Below are 6,258 nucleotides of genomic sequence, written 5' to 3'. Positions count from 1 at the left end.
TCTGAGGCTTGTTGTCCAGTAGAGGAAATGTTTCCTTTTGGGAAAGGCCTAAACTAAAGTGGAAGTGCCTCCAACTGATTAATGAAGGGCCACCCAGCCCTTTTAAGTTACAGTATATTGTGTAGAGGCTTTAATCAAAACTTCAAAATCCCTCACTGGAACCCCTAGAGTAGTGTTTGATGGAATAAATGAGAGGAGGTGTGTATATGTACTACAATGGTCTCATCTGTCCCAACTCTACTGAAAGGAAATATCCTCTAGACCCACTCCAACTGGGAATGTAATATAAGGGGGTTCTGCGACTTAGTTCTCTCTAAGTTGACACATCAAAAGTCATCACATATCACATAGTAGGATTATATTCTTGAGTAGAAAAATTATGGTTTTTCTTTGTGATTTTCTCTTGTATCTGGTTTTTGAAATAAACACATAAATACAAATTTCAAAACCTGGAAACTAGTTTGAAATCAGTAAGTGTTAATAGAATGTAATGTGAAATCCCACAACCACAAAACACACACAAATGGCCAAAAGACACTTAAATGTTCATTCTTCCTATTAATTACAGAATTACAAAAATCCAAATAAAACTGTAAAGAAAGTAAAGTTCAAGAAAGCAATATCTATTGTTAGAAAGAAAGTGAAGTTCAAGAAAGCAGTATCTATTGTTAGAATTAATGAGGAAATAGTTACTTGCTCCTTTTATCACAGACCCTTGGAAAGAGTATATACTGTATAATATTTCTGGAAATAGGTGTATGCATCAACACTCAGGGAAAATGAGATATTGTTCCTTTTTTAAGTGAAATCAGAAATCAATTTTTGGTATCACCTGAACAGAAACAATTGAAATATCCATCACATGATAATAGTTACCTTTGAAAATGTTAGATTATTATCCATATTTGAAATGTCAAGAATATTAAGATCCCTTTATTACACTTTTCTTAGGTGATATGTAGGAAAGAATCATACCATTAACATAGGCTAAAAACAATTCACAGAAGTAGCTTTTTAAAAATAACACTATAAATGAGTTTTCAGTTCCTGCCTTTGAGCTATGTGGAAACATTTCTTTCATAGGAATTTAAATACCTGAGAAATAAGTATGTATTAGATCAATAAAATTACCTTCTAGAATATGTAAACATGAGTTCTGATTAGGATATTAGAAATATATAATTTAGATACTCTTAAGATGAAAGCAATATTACCGTAGGGAACATTGTTTAAAAAAAAACAGGAAATGAAAAAATACCAGTTCTTTAATTAAAAGTTTCTGTTATTTATTGTTATAAAAACCATTCCAAAATTTAGTAGCAATAATAACATGTTATTTTTTCTCATGGTTCTCTGTATGGACGAGGATCACCTGAGTGGCTCTTGTTTGAGATAGTTCATGTAGTTGCAGTAAGATATTTTTTAGGCCACAGTTTCTGAAGATTTACATGGGATGGATGTATAAAATGGTACCTCCATAAGGCAGGAAATTGATGCTAGCTTTCAGCTGGGAACTCACCTATGGTTGTCGACGGAAGGCCTTACACAGATTGTTTTCATGTGACTTAGATGTTTCATATCAAGGTCAAGTTCTGATAGAGTGCTCTGCAAAGGAATGTTTAAAAAAATCTAGAACATTACTTCTATCTAAATGTATTAAATCCAAATTACTGAGACACCCCCATTGAAGGTCCATGTCTTGAATAGTGAATGGCATGGTCCCAGTTCAGAAGGATGTGTGGGGGATTGGAGGTCTTGTTTTGGTTATTTTCATAAAATACCATCCTCTGTACATCTTTTTTTCCCCTCATAATCAAATAATCACAATCAACTTTGTGTGACATATTTTGCATATCATTTATTTCTATCTTTTGAGTTCATTCACTACTAATCTAGGGCTATATAGTATTTTCCTATATAATTAGTAGCAGGCACTGGGGCTCTTACATTAGGAGCTAAGGGTATATTTCTAGTTCTAAGCTTTGTAGAAACTATTTGAATTTTGTTCTTCATTCCATTCACCTTCTAACATTATGACAAAGAGGTGTGGGTGTCATTAGGTTAGAATAATCCACTTGCTTACTAAATCAGTTCTTATTTGACACTTTGATTTGCCAGAATCATTAATAAGGATCCCAAATTGAGTGACAGGGATCTCTAAATCAAATGTTTCATTTGTGTTTTAAGTGGAATTTTACAAACCTCAACAGTTGAGAGCTATCTTTTGGCAAATACTTCCTTAACAAATACTTCTGATTACTGTGTTGTTGTCCTTCATGAGATGTCATTATTAGTTACTTAGCCCATGCTAAGGGACATGGAGAATGCCTGAGGGGGAGCAGCGGCACAGTTGCATGGTGAAACCACTCAAATTTTCTAGGGAGTTTAGTTAACAAGACAGAGAACCTTCATACATAATCAGTGGTAGTTTTTCATCTGCAGAAGATAACATAAACTATAGCCATTTAAATTACGATTAAATGATTAAAATGTAAGCATTTCTATTACTATCTTTTTGGGGACTGTCCTGTTACATGATTTGGTCATGCATGTAATGAAATAATTCATTGTGGTTTTTGTTAAGTACCAGCCAGTCTCTGAAAATACAGGGCTGGTGGTTATTCAGTGATCCTGGATGTGAATATCTCTTAAATTTCTAAAAAAAAAAAAAAAGATCAGTATAATATCAGTTAGAAAAATTGGCAGCCAAGCAGAACGTCGATGGGTTTACTAATACTGAAAGATTTCACTCCAGGAATCCCCAATCCATTAGACTTCATAGTAACAAACTCAGATGACATTTAACAACCCCTGAACTACCATGTTTCCTTCTGTATCAGTCACTGAAGATTTGTTGCCCTTTTATGTTTTCATGTTTGTGTCACAAAGATGACATATCATCCTATTAGTAGTTTCTAACATGTCTGAAAATGTCAAAAGCAGAGTAAAACAAAGGTGGAATAGCAGTTGGAGATGATGTCTACTTGTGAACTTGGGAAAATTGAAGAAGCAGAGGGGCTTTGGGTTTCTAGGGCCCCCCCTGTTGTTTGTTCATCATATCTTATTTCTTCATTCACTTTTCATTTATTTCTAGTGTTAGACATGTTCTTTAGCACCTATGTAGACATTCTGAATACACACAAATTGTAGATGCCAGCCGGGGCAACCTAATTTGTTGGATATGTGTGTTGTTTGTTTGTGTGGAAGGGAGGTGGTGAATGAGGGGAAGATTAGTATTCCATTGCTTTTTTCTAGTCTTCACTCCTCAAGAAAATTAGAGCAGTGCTAGGGACAATGCAGAAAAGAGCAGTAATGAAGGTAAAAGAGATGAGAAGAATCCACTTAAAGAAAGAGTAGACACATGAGGAGCCATCATCAAAAATAATAAAACTTGAAAGGGATATGATCACTGTCAGCAAATTAAGGTATTAAATGATAGAGTGAACATGTACTCATCCAGGAAATATTAGAACATAACAGGAAGAGCTTGATGACCTAATTGTAATTTATCATGCCGGATTTTCTGTTTCTTTTTTTTTTTTTTAAGATTACTCCTATCAGGAGATTTGTTACTTTAGTTGCATCTTCTCTCTTTTTTTAAAAAAAGATTTTATTTATTTATTCATGAGAGACAGAGAGAGAGAGACAGAGACAGAGACACAGGCAGGGAGAAGCAGGTTCCATGCAGGGAGCCCGATGTGGGACTTGATCCTGGGACTCCAGGATCTCACCTTGGGCTGAAGGCAGCGCTAAACCGCTGAGCCACCCAGGCTGCCCAGATTTTGTTTCTTAAACTCCGAGTGGCCCACATCAAGTTCTGGGAGTAGGTTCTTTCAAACCCTCTCTGTTGCTACAACATGACATAAAATCATGTCTGTCCATCCTTTTCATTGGGAGGGTAAGAGTGCAGGGATCGCCAACATTTCTCTCTGGAGAATCTTCCCCTCTTCTAGTAGTCATGTGTTAAGTTCTCCAGGTTAATGAAGAGCTGAAGGTCACAAAACCTGTCTTCATTAGTCTTCTTTGTAAGTTCTACTCTTTTGGTTACACACCTTGCTTCCAAATGTGGGAAGAGCTGGCATTTACTGTTTTGTGTTTAGTCTTTGAAGCTTCAACTGAAACAGGAGAGAAAGAGTAATAATTTGCCGCCCCACTACATCAATATCACTCCCTATGTTTTAATGATGATCAAGCTTAGGTTTAGCATGAAGATGACTTTTTGAGGTCACAGAGCACTTAGGGAAAGAGTTGGTATTCCAGTCAGGTCTGTTTGCTACTAAAAAAACACATTTAAGAAATTTACAAGGTAAGGTTTCTGAGAAAAAGATTAAGTCTTAAAAGAAACTTTTCTTCTCATCTCCTACTTTGTTGCATATTTTCCATTTTGCATTTGCATGACCATTCCCTGCTAATCTCTATCCCGAGGGGTGCTTAAGGAGGTGATTTTAATGGAAGTTATCACTCACCTTCTAAAGGTGCCAGAACCTTTGTCTCAGGGTTTTGGTTGGCTTTTGCCAAAACAAGCCCAGCAGAAAATGAGGGAGAACTGGAGGATGAGTTAAGCGTATTTCTTCCTCTGTCTCCCTACCTGCTGGACCTATGACTTGGAAGTAATTACATTTCTCTTTAGAAACACACAGCCTGGGGATCCCTGAGTGGCTCAGCGGTTTGGCACCTGCCTACCACCCAGGGCATGATCCTGGAGTCCTAGGTTCAAGTCCCACATTGGGCTCCCTGCATAGAGCCTGCTTCTCCCTCTGCCTGCGTCTCTGCCCCTCTCTCTCTCTCTCTCTCTCTCTCTCTCAATCTGTCTCTCATGAATAAATAAATAAAATATTAAAAAATAAATAAAAGAAGCACACAACCCCTGTCTGATGACCTTCACATATGCTAAAACCCTTTTGAGGATCCCATTGACTGTGGCTTCCCCTTCCATTGTCACATCTAGTTGTGGTACTGGCTGTTGCTACACTCTGGGAATTGTAGTATCCCTTATGGGGTTCCCTGAATACCTTCAACAGCTTTGCAAACAGTGCTTTATTAGACTCTTTTGAACTACCCATTTGAGGATGCCATATGTTTTCTTTGGGGACCTTGGAAAGTACACCTCCCACACTGGTAGGCCAATTTATTCCTGTTATATTTGGGCAAAGAAAAGCATTGCTCTTCTAATTCTCTGTTTAACTGTTAGAATCAGGGGTAGAGGTGGTAGTTTAGGAATGGGCAAGCCTTACCTAGGTAAATGAAATTCCATAGAAGATGGAACATACAAATAATGGTATTACCTCTTGTCACCCTTAAGATGTTATATAGGCGACTTGCAAATACGTAACATACAAAGAAAAATATAGTTCATATGTAACAAAATCTGCATACTTATGTACCATTGCAAAATCTGCAATCTTAAGTACAATTGAACTTGCCAATTAAAAATATATCACACTTTAAAAATAGGTATGTCAGGATTTTCCAAATAAAACAGTCTCTATTAAGTTTAAACGTTCACTTAATTTAGTTTTATCAGGATTCATTATGCAGTCTCATCTGGACCACTCAGGCTATTTAAATAAATTGTCTAGTTTTCTGTTTTGCCTTCCCACTCTTTGATATGCGAGTGTCTAGCAGGCTCACTGTGTCATAATGCTAACCAGGATAAAAGAAGCCTTAGGTTCTGTAAAAATCCAGACATAATAACGTGAGCAACTCCTTGAAGTTCAGAAGAAGTTGTAGAAAGAAGTAATATAACGGCAGTGTTCTTTGCTGGTGGCAGCACATGAAGACATTTTGCCAACATATGGATATTTTAAAAATATCCTTCCATATTTTTTTTTACTATTTAGTGGTTTTTGTAAATTTCTCTTTGACTTTCTATACTTTGGATTTGTGAACTTTCATGCTATTAATATTTGGTACCAAAAAAAATCTTGGTATAGTTTATAGTAAATGATGTCTTTTGTCCTTTTTTTTTTTTGTCTTTTGTCTTAATGAAGTATTTCATTTCATCTAAGTAGTCAGCATTATGTAATGTTCTTAATTTTCCATTACTAACCTTTTAATAACTATAATAACTTTAATGACAACTCCCTTTTGTTACTAATATTAAGAGTTTGTATCTGGCCTTTTTATTTTCTTGGTCAATCTAGTCAGACTCTATTTTTAAAAATCTTTGCAAAGGACTAGGATTTGATGTCATTGATTTTCTTTAGTGTTTATTCATTTTCTACTTTATTGATTGCTGTTATTTTCATTTTCTTCCTT

Source organism: Vulpes lagopus, chromosome 8, assembly GCF_018345385.1.
Source record: "Vulpes lagopus strain Blue_001 chromosome 8, ASM1834538v1, whole genome shotgun sequence".
Classification (NCBI taxonomy): Eukaryota; Metazoa; Chordata; class Mammalia; order Carnivora; family Canidae; genus Vulpes; species Vulpes lagopus.
This window is presented reverse-complemented; position numbering follows the sequence as displayed.